We start from the raw sequence: 18832 nt of genomic DNA on the forward strand, positions 1-18832 counted from the left end.
AGTGATACTAATATTTCAGGTTTTGTATTGGAAGCATATCTCCCTGTATATTCTAGAGTGACACTTACCTTTCTTTTAGCTGGTTTCTCTTTGTGACATCTTCTGATCCACTAACAAGGCCAACTTCTTTTTCATTCGCTTCTGGCTGATGATCTTCCAGTTAATGAAAAATTCTTGATTTAACTCTTAAATGTGCACCATTGAGGATACTGCACTGTTACATTTATGACTATTTTCATTGCTCTGTTCCTATAGTAATTCATTTTTTGCATGTTTTCAGGAAGCAGATTAGGGCAAGGATTTATCAGTCTCCTTTGCAGTTCTGATGACGTCTTTTTGTTCTTAGACCTACATCAGATTTATCTTTTAATGAAAAACATAAGCCTATATCATCTCCCTTATATTCTGTTCCCAAGGGCCTGCTTCTTATAAGCTTCCCACCCTCCTCTTCACTCTCTATTTTTTTTTTAATTTAGATTATTTCATGTTCAACGTAACAGTTTTATTCCTAGAGAGACTTTACATTTGCTGGCTGTAACTATTTGTATCAGCTTTCAGTTTGATGTTTGTACTGTACTGTGCACAACAGACATTTGCTTATGATAGGAGTAAATGTGACAAAAGTAATATTTTAAAAGATATTGTACAACAACATGCAAAATCTCCTCAGCATAGTAAACCATGCACAGTACATCTGTCTTATTCTAAATAAACACTTTTAACATGACCATAACAAATTGTTTCAACACAACAAGGAGACATCCGATGCGTCAGCCTTGAGACGCTGGACATTTTAATGCTCACTGCCTATAGCCATAATATCAAAGAAAAGGGTCATTAGTGGAGTGGTAGTTGGTCTCAGTTTTGAATTCCAGTCTATGATGACAAAAATATTCAGGTTTTATTGTGTTTTAAAAGCTTTAAAGAGTGGTGGTGATTTAGAAAATAACTTTTCTGTGAATATACTTGTTCCTCTTTAAAATGTTTTTTAGAGGACGGGAGTAGCATATATATCCCTGATTCATATTCTGATGCACTCTAAACTATGAAAATATATCTGAGATATTTCTAAAATATAGTTCTAAAACAAAAAAAAAAGTATAAACCTTTGCAAACTCAGTCTTGTTATTCCCCAAAATAACCATACAACTGAAAGTATTAATGTCAGTTAAAATATTTCCTTCACCTCAGATAAAATTATAAAAGATAACTAAAAAATAATAATAATAAAAAATTTGAAAATTATAACTCTCTCTTTCATAAATCTGGGTAAAATGTCTGGTTCTTCATTCCTTCTGGAGAACAATTCCTCTCAACCCCCACACCCCTTTCCAGCTTGTTGCTATCCACACAAGAAGGAGCTACATATGATGTATGAAGGCATGTTTTAAAACAGAGATGGTTATCCTGAAGGTCTGGTTTGTGTGGTTGACCTTGGACATTTTCGGGTTTCAAGAAAACTAGTATTTTCACTCCAGTGGTTTTTGAAAGTCTGTCTCATGTGCTGCCACAAAAAGTGCATGCAAAAGTATCTTTTCTACTTATTCTAATTATTCATTCAATTTATTAATGTATCTCCATTTTATTGTCTGCTCCCAGAAGTAAATATTTTCCAGAATCAAATTATGCAATTTTCATCTCTACTTGTTACATTTGTGGGGAAGGAGCATATCAAAGTAATCAAAACAGAAAACCAGTCCACAAATTATGTTTTAAATCCACATCTTCTTGTGCCTAGGCTTGATTTGTAATGCTTGAACACCAAAGGTTTGAGGAAATTTGAAAAAAAATTAAGTACAGCTAATAATGGTAAGTGATCATTGTATCTAAGTTTACCCTTTCAATGTTTTCCTTGTTTATTTTCTCATTTTAGCAAGGACTTGGAACAGAAGGATAACCCACACTCTGTGGTTTTACCTAAAAGTTATGTGACAGTATTTTTCTAAAACAAAATACAAAAGCGTGAAGAAATTATTGGTCCACTGAGGAACAAACAATGCTATGAAATCACAAACACCCCAAGCTGATTTTACAGTTTTTTCAAAAGATGTTGCTTTCATTTTGCTGTTCTTCCTTAAGCTGTTCATGTGCATGCTGAGCAAATTGTCTCTGTAGTCATAGTTTTTCTACCCACAGATAATGCATCACCATAATAATTCTCTTTTTGTACTGCCCTAAGTCACTCTGCTCCCACCATACACTCACTGAGATATGGTTCCCATCTACCTAGCCTTTACAGTCTTTACAGTGGCAACTCAGTCTTACTACATTTGTACCAATGCTCAGAAAGGACACCTAACTCAGTGTAGAGTACCATTTCACAGCCAAGTGGCAAATTAAATAATACTGCTGGGGGACCGCAGATCAGAATTAGCACTTACAGAAAAGTGAATGCTAATACATGTGGACTAGAGTCTTTCGTGTCTTTACCTTAAACATTACTTGACATGTACTTTGTGTTTCAGTAGTTGGCTCAAACCCATGCAAATATCTAAGCACTCGAATAAGCACTTTACAGATAATCAGCACTAAACCTGTTTAAATTCGGAAAATGCTTATTTACTTCTCTCTGAAACCAGAATAATAGCAATTTCTAAAGATATTTGTGTTTTTTTAATTTTAGTTTTTAGGTTCTCTAGACACCTAGATTTTGGCCAAGTGTTTCTCATGTGCCCATATTTTTGCAGCTAGTTTGTACATGCCAGAAGCCTGCTTTCTCTCTGATGTGTGGCCCCTATGATCTGAGTTGCATATTCCATTATGTCACATATGGAACTCATTTGAAAATTGCATTGTGAACACACATTTATTTCTGCCTAAAAAGAGAACAGGAAGTGAGATTAAATATATTCTTTATTTTATAAATTAACTCAACAGTTAACGAACTCAGCTAATTTATAAAAAAGTTTTTTTGTCATACTCTGCTTTTAAATTTTTTTAAAGTGACTGCTAGTCATCAAATGATGGCAAAAAGTATTAGTGAAAGGTATTTTAAATTTCTTTTGAAGCTGCTCTATTTTGCACAGTATAATTAAATGCTTACTGGGTCAAAGAAAAAAAATACAGTAAGTAAAGCAACTACTAGGGAGAGAAGTAAGAACTGAATATTAGTGTCATTGAAAACCTTACACAATAATTTCTAATGCTAAATACAGCAGGGCAGTTCCTATCCTAGAATGCTCACTTATTGTGCTAGTTAGTGATATTTCCTTAGAACGTGGATGAACTTTCAAATTCCAGCAGGCACTGAAACAGATGTGTTAATCCCTAATGGTACTACATTAGAAAGTGGGAGTATCAGTAAGTAGGTGATAGATTTTTTGAGAGCTCTATGAGACAAGATTTTGACAAGTGAATAGCTTCTGGGAGTATCTTAAATTGTGATACACATATCCATTCAGACCCAAAGTGAGGCAACAGAAAATATGCTCTTCCATGAGACTGAAAAAATGCTCCTTCCATTTGGGCTGTATTTCTGGCTAGCCTAGACATGCCCATGATATTTATGCTGATTTCTGCCAATTTCTTTCTAAAAGAGCTAAATTTGTACTGTAAAAAGAAACTACATACTTAACTTCAGGCTGTCAAAGTCACCAAGACAGCTACATTGCTGTGTAGAAGACAATTAAAGTATCAGAGGACTGCTCCTTCCTCTGTATGACATGGCTTGTATTATGCAGGCAATTTGTGTGTTACACAGAGGACTTCACACTTCTAAAGATATTTGAGTTGTATTTAGTTAGTTGCTCTTCTTTACAGCTTCTTCTTTAGTAAATGCTGGCCACCTATCTACTAGAATGCTGCCTCTAAAATGGTTAAGATTAAATTAAGCTTATCTTTCTCATTGAAAGGAAAAATAAATTAAAAAAAAAAAAAACCCAACCAACCAAAAAAAAATCCCCAAAATACTCAGATAATATATTACAACTATGAAGTCCAATGTGGACTCTGCTAAACATCTCTTTTTTTGTGTGCAAAACTGCTAAACATTTCTACAGTAATTATTGCTAAGATAATGAACATTTAATCTAGAGAAGATACTAATTTATTATTATTACTGCAACTTATTATCAAGAATATTCTAATTTCGTTGTAAATGTGAGGTTTTTGCCGTACATTGACAAAGTCAACCGTATACAGTTTTGCTTATAACAAAACAATAAGAAAAAAATAAAGCCAATATGAATGTAATTTTAAATGGTTTTTGTTTTACATTTTAAATTAAGTTTTTTCTACTGAATTTCAATTATTAATCCTAGCTTACTGATTAAAATTAAATGCCTTCAGCACATCAAATTTAGATATTTCAAAACGTATACAAAGAAAAGATAACACAATTGCAGCAATTATGAACTACAACACTAAGACGTGATATAGCACTAGGGAGGAAAACTGCACCATTAAAAGTTTTATCTCAGTGTGACAGACCACAAGAAAACAACGCAGTGACATTTGGGAGGGCTATAACTCAAGCAATAATACAGAACAAAAGTTTGTAATTTGTTAATAGGAAACTATACCAATCAGATTTGCCCAATAAATGTGTGAATCCAATGCAAGTCTAAAAATAGACTGAAAATGCATTGGTGAGTCAAATACTACAATATATTTTGAGTAAAACCTTGGTTTTCCTAAAAGATTTATTTGAGAACAAGACTAACAACTTTAGCAAGACTTAACAGTTCCAGTCCCTGAATCTTTCTGCCAATGAAGAGCAATGAAGTAATGTACTAAGTGTGCCAAATTTATATATAAAAAACTTCTTTATTAGAAATTTTACTTTCTGCTGATTTTCACAGGAGGCTGAACAAGTAAGAATTTAGCTAGAAAAGAGCATGACAATATTTGCTGATCCTTTCCTTCATGATAGTAAGTGGAGAAGAGGGTAGGCAGGCAAAGGATCTGAGGTTCTGTGAACAGAAGGGACACAGCAATAAAAATAGCAGGCTGAAGTGGGATCTCCAGAAGCACAGGGATGTAAATAAAGAAGTGCTTCTGCCACAGTCTTGTGAGGGAATTTCTTATTCTCTTCATGGGGAGTCAGCACCCTTGAGTGCCCCCTGAAATGCCTGTACACTAATGCACACAAACTGGAAAACAGAAGAATTGGGGGTCCATGTGCAGTTATGGGATTATGACCTCATTAAAACAATGGAGATGTGGTGGGATAGATGACACAACAGAGTGCTGCAAAACACAAACACTGGCACCTTAAGAACCACAGGCTGTGAATGCCAGAGGGAGTTGTCCTTTGTGCGAGAAACAAGCTGGAATGCATGGAGCTCCGCCTTGTGATGAGTGATGAGCTGAGATCTGCTGTGTTGGGAACTGGTGGGCAGATCAACATAGGTCGTTCTCAATAGGAAAGGAGTAGTTGAGATCTTTGTCAGACAACATGAAGAAGTCTCGTATTCCCAGCTGCTGGTTCTTATGCCTGACATGTCACCCTGACATCTGCTAGAAAGGCAATGTAACAAGGAAAAGAAAACTGGGAGGTTTCTGAACTGCATTGACAACAACTTCTGACACAGGTGGTCCAGGAATTAATAAGGAGTCGTGCAAGATACTTAAAACAGGGAAGAAGTGCTCAGGGATGTGGAATTCAGAGACATCCTTTGACTGCAGTAAACAGGAATAGTGGAAGTCAGGATCCTAAGAGGCTGGACTAGGGCAAAAAGCAGAATCATTACCCTGGTCATCAGAAGCCCAGATTTTGGCCTGTTCCCTTTATTCAACAGAGAAAAATGTGAAGTTCTGCACCTTGGGAGAAATAACCTCGTGCAAAAATGCATTTTGGGGCCAACTGGCTGGAAACCAGTTTTTAAGAAAAAGACCTGGAGAATCTGGTGGAAAACAAGTTAAGGAGGAGCCAAAAATGTGCCCTCATGACAAAACAGGCCAAGGAATCCTTGGCTGCAATTAGGAGAGTTGTCAGCAAGTGCAGAGAGGTGATCCTTTCCCAATATTCATTGTCCGGTGCTGGGCTCCTCTGTGTCCAGTACCGGGGAGAAATGGAGCCAGTGGAGAGGGCCAAGGGAAGGGTGCCAGAGGGGGTTAAGGGACTAGAGCACCTTCCATAGGAAGACAGAGAGCTGGGACTGTTTGGCCTGGAAGAGGGGTGGTGGGGGAAGCAGCTGGAGGTCAGTCACTAACGGCATACTCCAGGGATCAGATACTGGCACCATAAATATTTAACATCCTCACTAATGTCATCGGTGATGGGGAAGGGCTCATCCTGGTCAGGTTTGGTACAAAACCTGGAGAAATGGCTATAATATACTAGCCATTAGATAGGTGTGCTACCATTCAGAGAAACATAAACAGGCTGGAAAATTGAGCAGATAGGAATCTTTTGAAATTCAGCAAAAGCTTTGATTGACCTTGCTTAAACAGTGGGGTTGCACTATAGTCTGAAGTGTTCTCCTCCAACTTCAAAAAAGATGTGATTTTGTGATTCAGTAACTGATGAGGTACAATCTGTATTTATTCTCACTGATGTTGATAGCATATCATTAAGTGTCTAACCCCTAGAGGCATGCAATGAGCAAATGTCTCTGAGGGCTACGTACTATCCTGTATTTAGAAAAGATCATATCATAGGTTAACAATCTTTGACAAGTGCTGTAAAAAATCAACTGTAAAAGACTTTGAAACAGCTCACTAGAAAGGATGACTAATTATAGCTCAAGAAAGTTCTGCTATGTAATTTCTAAGGTGATCTTCCAAAACTCATCAGAGTTATTTCCTTCACATCTCTTGGTTTGGATCAGGCCCCTTTTGAATTAAAAAAAAAAAAAAAAAAAAAACAAAAAAAAAAAAAAAAAAAAAAAAAAAAAAAACACACAAAAAAACCCAACCAGATAGTGTATAAAATGTATAAATAAGGAAATATTTAAAAATATTACAGACAGAAAATATCTACCCCCTATAGCATTTTTTTGACAAAATAAATAAAGAATACACATTATCAGGAATCCAGTAATTACAAACTTGCTATGGAACTTCTACTGGATGGATCTTTTACAAACAGAAAACTGAGGAATAAGCACTGAATAAGCAACCTGGCTTCAAGAAACACACCACATGTGCTGCAGCTTGTTACCTCACCTGTGATGATAAAGCTGTCTGAGGGTAAACTGCATTGAAGCAGCCTGTGTCAAAATACTGTTCTTATTTACTGTACTTGGAACATTTTTAGCAACTTTAAAATTTGATTTTGGAAATTACGCCTCCAAGTCTTATTAGCTTTACTATAAGACTGGAAAGGCTATAAACTTCAGATGAGAAAAGGGAGGGCAAGTTGCCTGAGGAAGTGGGACTCTAAATTAGCTTTGCTTCAAAACCAGAGAGAGTAATGAAATCCCAGCCTAAAGGCTGGATTTGTAAAGATTATTTAGGTGTAGATGAAGGTGTAGATGGATGCCTAGTGTGATCTCAAAAGCATTAAACATGAGTTTAATGGGTGTTTCCAAAAACAAAAAGCCTATTTCAGTCTGTAATTGCCTAGGTACCTTCCAAACTAAATCTTAAGACTCTGAAAAGTGGCTTACAAAACAAGCAGCACATCTTGTTCCCAAATCAGATTATTGCTGAGTCTTACACTCTAGGTCTGAAATCTCTTGTGCCTTGAGAAAACTTGTTGACCTTGGATGGAAAAAGCAGAAACATGGTTTTTAGTTTGGTTTACATAAAATCATTACCAAATATACTTTTATATTTTCTCTTAAGTGGATGCTCTTAAATCCTGCTCTGAATCAGGAAAGAATTACTGAAAATTTGGCGTACCTTCTTCCAGATAAGTTTTTCACTAGTTTAACTGAATTGCCTGGTAAAATGTGTAATTTGCTTGAGTCAATGCAATATTGGTATAAATGTGAGCCAGAAAAGAGGTTTCCCTGCGTTAATTCTGAAACCAGTGACTAGTATTGTCCTAGCTGATCCTTTACACACGGGACAGACATAAGGCTACACGTGGTTATGGAGATACTTAGACTCTTTCAGTCCTACACAAATCTCAGGGAATGAAAATGAAAAATATTCTGAGAGGACAGGCTTTGTACTTTTTAGATTTTTTATTCTAATGTTCTCATATGCATATGTGTACCTCTGAAGGACTTCTTGCTGAGACCAAGCTGTAATCAGTTCACATATATGACTTAATGGAAGTTTGCTCCATTTTTTGTGTGGGAATTATTCATGAACGTGAAGAAGAAAAGAGATAATTTCTTCTCTTTTTCCATCACTGAACCTGCATTCACTTTTGTTTAGTGAGAGCATCTGTTCAATTTCTTTAATATTATCAAGTTGTCAAGGAGAGAAAAAGCTATAAAACATGAAGGAGGTAAATGAAAAATGACAAGGAAAATTTAGATCAGGTGCCATGAAAAACGACTGCCTAAAAGACTTGAGGGAAAGCTTCCCAGAGGAAGTCATGAAGAGTGCTAATCTAGAGATGTGCAAAATTAAACTGAAAAAAATTAGTTATCAGCAAGTGTGCATTAGGGAATGCAGCAGAGAACTTAAACAGGCCACCAGATTTACAGTGAGGCACTACTGTTGCCTTGAAACATGCTCCTGACCATAGATCCTCAGGGTTAGCAAGCTCATGCATTAAAAGACTTAATTAGAGAATGTAATGGGGTAGTAAATTTGATAGCCATCTTTTCTATAAAAAAATTGGACAAGCGGACTGCCTCACTAGTAGCAAAACTAAGACGTTAAATTCATGTTTTCTAGAATATGTTAATTATTCAGACTTCCACTGAATGGGAAAATAGTTTTTCAAAGCACAAATTTAAAATGCTGTTCATTTAAAAATGATCAAGGAGAAGATGAGGAAAATGAAAGAAATTTTGTTGACTAGTGGTTCTGATGATGGAAAGTAGCAGAATTTTAGCTTTTCAGAGTATATATACATGTACATATACCTGTGCTAAGTTATATATAACATTACTGAATGTAAAGTGGAAGTGAAAACTGGCTTAATTATTCTAAAGTAAGACAAGTTTTTTTTTGCACATTATTGCACTCCAATATGCATCATAATTCTCTCCCAATAAATCATTGTTCTACCACACATTTAAAACTTTATGGCTGTGTTATAGTGCAAAAATTCTTAATTCATTTGAGAAATAGTAGGTGGAAGCAAAATTAATGTGATTTTGCTTCCTTTTTTTAAAATTTAAAGTGGTTGTATGCTCTTTTTTCATTTTTTATTTAATTGATTTTAAATAATTCTGCTAGAAATAGCTGGGTTTTACTAATTACTTAGCCTACATCAATGCTATTATGTGTATTACCATGCTCTCAGAGCTTACTGCTAGGAGTATAGCAAACCATAAGGTTTTTCACTCTGCTTTTGTACTTGCTCCTTGTACTTCACTCTGCTTTTGTACTTGATTTCTCTGCATCTGGTGTGATTGCTTTTTTGGTAGAAATGTTCTAACTGGCTCTCTCACAGATCTAAATGGGGCCTCCTTGTGAGTAGATTTTTTTTTTTTTCATTTGGCAGAATGGGGTAAAAGCAGAATTTTAGCAATGTGACTATGAATCTATCTGAAATAGTGAGGTGCTCATACTTCACCACCACAGTGGTAGTAGTGATATATGTAAACCTCTAAAGTAGAATACAGATTACATAAAGGCCAAGTAATGTAATGTTCATTCTCTGGCTTTACTGCAGATGCTTCAAATTGTAGTATTTTAAAAATTTTTAACTGGTGTTATATCACTCAAGTGACATCTACTGATAAATTTTTGAACATATAATCACAAAAAACTGTAATATTTTGGTTGTATAGATCTGTTTTAAAAATGTGTTGAGTAGGAAGGAACTGTCCTTTTGACAAAGGTGAGTTTATCAAAACAAGGTCACCAGAACAATGTTATCAAAGAATTCTTTCCACAGCTACATAGAAAATGAAGAATCGAGTACTAATGAAGCTCAGAAAGAAATTTAGTATCTCCAAACAAGTCATAAGCTGTCATAACCACCTGATGGTTCCTAAATACAAGGGATATACCTCTAAGTTAGCTACGTTTGATAAAGACATCTTACATACTCAAGCCTGGGGACAGGTATGTGGGTTGGGGTTCTAGACTTCTCTATGTAGGAAAGCATACAGGCAGGAATAACAGTATTTCCTTAACAAGGCATCAGAGTATTGCCTTAAAGGTGACTTGTACAATGCTAACTGTCAGAGCATTTGGGGCTTTGATAAATGAGCCTTATATGCAGGAGCTAGAAACAATTTCCGCAACTGATAACATCAGATTTTTATTTCAAGTGCACCTCCAGTTGCAGCCTACATCCCTGCAGTGTGACCATTTTTTCTAATTAAGATCTCTGCCAGGCTGAACTGTATCTACATCAATTAACTTATTCAAATTGATTATGGAATAGGGCCTTGAAGGAATAATGTGGCACTCAGTGATATTTTCTTTCATATGTCTCTTTACACATGCCTTTGTCCTTTGCTTTGATCTCTAAAAAGTCTGACTGAATTGCAAATTCCACTCACCTCACTGAGAAAAGTACCAGCATACAATGCCTTATCTGTGGCCAGAACACATTATACAACATGCACACTACTGCAAAACTGGTAATCAAAGTGATAACATTTCCAGTTTTATTGTGTTTTCCTCATGTAAGACCTAATTATGCTGATTCTTACACAGAGGCTGTTTTAACCTCAGTAACACTGATGGATGTATGGAGAACAGTGTTTTTTGAGACTTACAATACTCATGAAACAAATAGATTTTTTTATGCTGAATACCTTATCAGGCTCTTTCAATCCATTAATATTCATTTCATTAGAGTCTATATAATAATAAAGCTAGCTGAAAAAAAAGAGATTGGCTTGAACAGTGAGAATAGCTTCATATACTTCAAGGAGGCACTTATACATGGAGATAATTTATTTTCTCCAGAAATTTTTTTCCTCCCAAGACACACTATTTATAAAGAGGGTGTTTACCAGCTGCTTCATTGCTGCAAACACTCTATTATAATGAAGAGCTGCTGTGTAACCAGGGTGGTATTCTCCAACATTTTATTAGCATGAACTGACTTATACCTTCTTTCATACAGCACTTGCATTTTCAAATCTCTTCACGTTTCTCAACATTTCCAGAGCTATTTCAACTTCATGACTAATACTTGACATTATTAATAGGTTTATGTAGACTGTGATGAAAAAAGAATTTTGTCCTAAACAGTTCCAGTTTTGCCACAATGAATGTCAGAGTTCCAACTCATCTCTGGTAATGCAGGAGAAAACTTTTCATGCATGTGCTCTCCTTTGAACTAAGTCAAGAGAAAACAACTGTAAAACCTAAGCTGACAGTATTCTAACACTGTGCTTCTGTGAGGTTTATGCTTACTTGCTAAGAGACATTTGCCAAAGTGGGCATTAGTTTCAAGTCCTGTAAAATAAACTTTCAAAACAAATCTGCCCTACACTGTGTAGTCATAGCTCACACTTGGACCTTGCACTGAGGAAACTTGTCTTTTAATCCATCTGTGAAAAAATGATGAGGAAGACTCCAAGGAGGAATGAATTGCTTGACTTGTAAGTGTCAGTGACATGAGCCTTTGCTTTGTTTTGTTTTCCTGCAGATAGAATGAATTCCCAGACACAATGGGCTTAGGCTGACTTGCTTGACTTTCACTGTCTCTACCCTAAGCAGCACAGTTATGACACTGCAATACACTGTAGCAAGTGGTTCAGGAGTCAGGATCGTTTGTAAAAAACAGTGATCACAACATGCTGCAACTTTAAAGAAGACTTCTCAGGTGGTAATTCATCTTTCGGTTGAAGTATTATTCAATCATTTTCAGAAACACTGGCATTAAAATTATTTACAGTTGGTCTTATATTTCTAAACAAAACCCAGAGTCTTTGTAGCGAAAATTATCTCTTTGCTGCTTCCGTGAGGGAGGATATGGGAGGTGTTAACTTACCCTCCTAAGACAGTTCCAGTTTTCTGAACACTTCTGTAGAAACTGCATTCTTATTTCAAGCAAGCTAGATAGAAAAATTCTGATTAAACCAAATTGTGTCAAAATTACAATTCATTAAGTGTGAAGTATCTGTGCAGGGAGAACACAACATTTTGGCTTTGATATAATGATGTGCGGTCCAGGAAAGTGTTCTCTGCAAAAACCATAAATATATATAGATATATATATACACACTGGAAGCATTACTGCCTTTTTTTTTTTTTTTGCCTACTCTACAGCTCACAAACCTGTGTGGCATCTTACTGTGCTAGGTGCTTTGCTCTGTCTATCAGATAAGAGAGATAAACCTATCAAAATTTAGTAACAGAGGGTATATTTGATTCTTTATTAACTTTATCTTTTTATACCCACTTTGAAATCAAGCAGATGTATTTTGGGAGTGTGTGGAAATGGACAGGTAGCTTAAAGACATATACAGCTGTATTTCTTCAAATAAATACATAAATATTAGCCAACCAAGTCATTTCCTGTCCTCCAAAACATCCTTATAAATGATTCAACTTTGCATACTCACCTTCTTTGTATTAAAGATATTAAAGAACTTTTCTTTTTTTTTCTGTTACTCATATTAGAAGTGAAAAGCAAAACCAGATCAATCAGTTTATTTTATGTTAAAGGCAAGAGAATCGGAGATGACGTCATTCCAGAACAATGCCATATTAGGATGACATCTGCTGTATGCATCCAATGCTTTAACAGTAAGTATAGAAGCATTTTTAGGGCACACCCATAATAATGTTTCTTTATTTTGAAGAAAGAAAATATTAAATGCAGTATTGGAAAAATGCTTAGTAGGAGAATACATATTAAAAAACATTGTTGCTGTTGAATTCTTACAGACTATCTTTGCAAGGCCTGGAAGTTGAGTTTTATACAAGAACAACCATCAGGGTTTGCTCAGTGATTTCTGCATGCACAGCATTTAGGATAAACATGTCTAAACTGAAACAGCAACACTTAATTGTTTTTAACCAAAAACACTACTAATCATATTGTTAATTTATTACAGTACTGTGTGATTCTGGAAAATATTTCTTTTCTGGAGCATACCCTCCTATATAAACAATGTAAACTCTTTTCAAGTCTTATACTTGGTATGTCTATCTAAAGTTTACCCCAGTGAGGAATGTCCATCTATTAACACTGAACTTTGAGCAGGATCGATTGACATAGTTAATAATTCCAATTAGAGATTAATTCCAAATTAGTATCCCCCCCTTTAAGTATTGACGAAAGGAGATTCAACCATACAATCCAAATTTTACAGAATAACCCCTCACTGTTCCTAGAAGTCATAGCTTTCTTGCCAGGGCTTTCACTTTAACAAAAATCTCCTTTGATTTCATCGGAATTCAAATAAAGGCAAAGTGGAAACTTTAGGGACACTTAAATCCCTTTGGCAGGTTTTCTGTAATAGATTTTTGTCTTCTAAGTCTTCAGTCTGGGAAAATAAGAATACCATATATATGTCTTCTGGTTAATATATTTATAGAGTTGCTCCCTTAGGCTGGAATTCATCACTTCAACTATTACTGGTTTCTACATTAATTTTGGTCAACAATCCAGAGCAGCTTAGCACCTTCAAAGCAGACTACCCACCAAGCCACACCAAGCTTCTGAGAACTTTATGGCGGACCTGTGAGTAACATTACTGACTGACATACAGATCTGCAGATAGAAGTGATGTATTTGCCCGCATGGGGGAAAATTTGGCCAGCTCATTCACCAATGAGTCCTTTTTTATAGCCACTTGAGCTTCGCCTAAACACATTAATTAAGGATTTTTTAAAAATTATATAGAAATACACATGTTCAGTTAAAACTGGAACGAGTGTTTTTCATCAGGAGTTCTGCTTCCACATAATGTAGACAAATGCATATAGCAAAAGAGGAGACATATAAACCCATAGATACCAGGAATTCTACTATGCCCACTGATGGTGGGAGCAAAAATAATCCAATTTCTCACTTAAAACTATACTTAGTGATGACACTCCATTACTTGTCTTGATGACCTACAATAATGATTAAATTAGTGCATTAGTCACATGCAATCAAATTGGCTCCCAGTAAGTATTACAGTCTGATTAGGAACAGCCTTTGTTTCAGATTTTCCCTTTTTTTCACTGTACAGCAAGTGATGTCATTTGACTGGGAGGAAAAAAATGAACTGAATTTTAGACAGGAAATTGATTATAACAAGACATCTGAAAACACATTTTTTTTAAAACCAGAATAAACTTCTGTGATGTTTGAGTTCATTGACAGTGTATGACTGAGAATTTGGTGAAAATACACTATTTCTTTGGAGCATCATAATCAAAAGTAAAATATTTTCTTCTTTTTGTAAAACTATCTGTAGGTTTACAGACTATTACAGGTTATACTTCTGGAGTCCTGTGACTTTTGTAAAATCACACTGTTACTGCTTCTTCAATCTTCTCTACACCTCACAGTCTGCAACTGCTCATGCTTATATGTGTTTGTGTGGTAATATAAAGTATGAAGACAATATCACAGGGCACCAACTCTTAACTCAAAGAAAGGCAAATTGCAAATTAAATCATTATATACATATTGGATACAAACTGTTTAGAACTTTGAGCTATATTGGGTTACAAAGTGTATAATTAAAATGTTCATATAGACAGGAAGACTAGCAACAATATCACTGATGTATTCATCAACTGTCATGTAAACAGGGGTTCTCAACTATGGCCCTCTTCTGTTTGCATTTTATATTTTCAAGCTTCAAATTCTCAAAGCTCCAATCTGAATTTAAAATTAGCATGCACAGCATAAACTGAAATGTTTCAATGATGTGTGCTACATCCTCTAGGTACAGAAAGAGGAATAATGTATTGTGGCAAGAATAGCTGCTGCCAGGTAAGGTTATTATAATATTTCAAAAAGTCTGGAATGTGACACATTGCCAAGTAGGCTTTTATAAGAGAAAACAAGCAACTGATTTTAAAGTGATATTTACTTTTTATCAACACATTTGAGTGAAAATATTAGTGTGAATTCTCTCCTCCTCTCCCCATAAACACACTTTCCTAAGAGCTCATATTAAGTAGCAAAGAACTCCACCTATTTAGGGAAATAGATTGAAAAACTGAGATACCTCATATTGTTTCAAAGATAAAAATATGAAATCTGATTGTCCTGATATTTTTGCTTAAAAGTATTTTTATCATGATAATATCTTCAGTAACATGAAGGTTTATGATCAGCAAAGATAATACTCTCATTTTACTTATTTTATGTATCTAGATTACAAATTAATGTCATCTGATGTATAAAAGGAGCTTTGAAAACATCCTGCCTTGTGTACGCTTTTTCTTAGTTTATATCATTTCAAGTTATAAATTTATAAAATTATTATAAAAATAGCTAAATACAGTTCTCATTCTTGTTGAGTAGTTGCATACCAGAGTTCTTTGATTTTAGTTTTACTACTGACATTTAACTGAGTTCCAATGACATCAAAACTAACTTGGTAGTCTCACAGTACTTTTCTGTAGTATATTTACTGATTATTTAACAATAATTGCAAATTATTATTTAACAACAATTGCAAATGGTTTAAAAAACCATTTTGCTGATATGCAAAAAATTGAGTATAGGAACTTTTAAATTAAAAGTACTGAGAAGGGACTACTAACACAAAATAATTTTAAGAATATTTGGAAAGAAAATGCACTATAAAATATAAAATGCTTAAGAAAAAAATCCACAATTTGCATTTAAAAAAAATCGTTTGAAACCCTGAACTATGTTACTAACATGTAGGGCACAATCATAATGGTGACAGTCACGTAATCATACCCTGGGAGTGTTGTATGTTCTCACTATAAGCCTGCCTGCTGGAAATATTTTGCACAAAGGAAGAGACACAGCTCCAGGAGGAACAATAAAGATGATTAATCTGGCAGACAAACTACTGAGTGGTAGGTTTCAACAGCTTCATGTGACTCTAAAATTGCCTTGTTGATTTAAGACAGTAACTATCTGCTTAGCACTCTTCCTTTACCAAGAAAGGATAACAGTTAATACACCACAAACAGAATCAATATTAAAGAATTTTTTAATATACAGAAAGTAATACAAATTATCACTGCTTGAAGTGCCATATGAGGCCACCACCAACAACCACAGCTGGATTATATATTTCCTCAACCAAATGATAAATGATTTCAGGGCAGCGTGTTAGGATATCCAGAATTTTAAATACCAAATATTTTAAAACAAAATGTAGCATGAGACAGAAACAGCAAACATAATTATACTATCCTGTGGTGAAAACAAATGGATCTCCATTTTCAGAGATCTACCAAGTGGCTTATATATGATATTATACCCTTCTGACACTTAGGGTACTCCTCTTCTAAGGTCAGGCAGGCCTCCTGAAACGAAGTTACTAAAACAAAGACAAAACAGGGAAATTCAGCCTTTTCTTTTGCCTGAGAAGGTTTGTTAAACCACATAAACTGGTGACTGTTATGGCAGATTTTGCCATCTTGATTAAGTGTCTTAAAACCTACACCACTTATCGCTTGGTAATGTGATCCCTGTCTTCAGAAGAAGGATTGCTAAGCTGTAAATCATTGCCACCAGTTTTCAGACAGGAGCACAGGACAAGTGAGTTGCACAGAACCAGAGTATGTGAGACATCCTTCTGCTTTGCTGTATTCTGTAGTGTCCTTGCACAGCAGTAAGACAGATTACTTTTCCACCCTCTTAGACAGTAATCAACTTACATTTGCCCTTTTTTAAAATTAATAGAATTGGAATAAATACATAGACCTACCTTTGTTATTCCCCATTATCATCCTCTACTAGTTTTCATGAAACACATTTTTTCAGAAAACGAGGAGGCAAACCAGGTGTTAGATTATTTATGTTTGACAAATTCATATCATTTAAATAATTAAAACTAATTTGTGTTGAGAGCTACAGTTGCATTTTTATTAGAGAAACAAGTACAAATCGGCATCACTACAGAGCTGTTTATTCAATAATGAGATTAAATGAAATGGATTTTGTAGTCTCAATACTTTGATTAATGTGGCAATTGGAACTTCTGTGCCCTAACAATGTGGAAACAGCTGCTCACCCACTATAAATCTGTGAAACTTTTTTTTCTTTAAAGCTACACATTTTAAATTACCCCTAAAAATATACTGTAAGCAAAATATTGAATGTTTTCAGTTTAAACAATATTTACATTATAAGCCTGAAATTATACTACTTTTTAATTTAATCACAAAAAAAGTTTTATTTACAAATAGCAGTATATATGTTTATATGTAATGTAAACCTTTCTGAAAATCTTTTTGCTTATATAATATAGAGGTTATTGTATTAATCTGTATAGAAAAATACTTTACTATTAAACTAATAATAAATTCTAAATTAATTATTCTAGAATAGGGAATTACAATTTTAAGAGAAAAATATATAAATGTAGCTACAAGGAGAATGTGCTGTGTGTAAAATTGCCTACCAAGAACCAGTTAAAGCAGCACAGTACTTACCCTTTGAACAAAAGGCACCAACATGTAATTGCAAGAAATTATTATGGACTATTAAAGTCTTGAGGAAAGAACAAAGATGCAAAACTTCTGTAAGCAAACATATTTATAGAACTATAATAGAGTATATTGTTCTCTTTTCATTAAAGATTTTTTTTCAATCATTTTTATTAGAGCTGCAGCATATTATATGTACAGGGACTGCATTGCACCAGATACGGACATGCTAAGCCATGTTATTCTTGCATATAAAAAAATACCATTTGCATCGCTATCACTTATAGAATAAACCAGTCTCAGTTTGTGAAACTGTGGTAAACAGTAGCCCTCAATCCACCCAAAATCCACATCAAAGCATTTAAAATTTGGAGTATGTAGACATCTTGTCTCAAGTGAAACAGACATTTAGGAGTCAGCAGATGGACTGAAGAGTGTCCAGACAGAAATGTGTGAGTGTTATCAATAAGCATATAGTAATTTGCATGACCCATCCTTAAATTTTTTAATGATACTATGACATAGGGATTCAATTCACTGTAAAATTACTAAAATCTACCAATTGTAATGCTTTCAGACTGTTTATTTTTTTTTTCCAATAGAAAAATAAATCTCATACATTCGAAGTGGTACACAAAAAGACTGGGATAAAATTGATCAGATTTCTTGATAGCACCATTTACACATTCTTTAAAGTAAACATTAATATGCACTTTCTTAGAAAGCGATATAAAAAAATATATATATAAATACAGGACGTGCTAACCTCTGTTAACCATCTGAATGTGATGGAATAATCTATTTCTACTGTGCAGGTAGGCTTGTGCATGGTGGTGTGGCAATATAATTTTAAAAGTTTGTTACAGATGTGATGGGAAGCTGGAAGGAGTCGAATAAGCAGAAAAAAGAGTTTAGATCTACTGTAAGCAATGAGTCGGAATGAGCCGTTAAAGGTTAGAATTTATCTTTGTTTCTGATCATTCAATGAGAAAAAAATGACTTCCACAGAAATAGATACCTTAAAACTGCTTGGGGAAAGGGTGGCAAGGGTGAAATAGGATTGAAAGTCCTACAGGTAATAGGAATAACTGGAAGTGCAGACGAAATTGTTCTTCAGACCAAAGAGGAACGCAGCCGTTTAAAAAGTCTAAGTGCAATGCTGTGGTGCTGAAAGAAAAGCTCCTGGTGAAAAAGAAAAAAAGGGCAATGCGGCTCCGAGCGGCAGCGCGGTGGTGCTGAACGGACAGCTCCCGGCGCGGCGGAACGCTCCGGGCTG

This window comes from Onychostruthus taczanowskii, unplaced genomic scaffold (genome assembly GCF_017590055.1).
Source record: "Onychostruthus taczanowskii isolate IOZ18803 unplaced genomic scaffold, ASM1759005v1 scaffold1, whole genome shotgun sequence".
NCBI lineage: Eukaryota > Metazoa > Chordata > Aves > Passeriformes > Passeridae > Onychostruthus > Onychostruthus taczanowskii.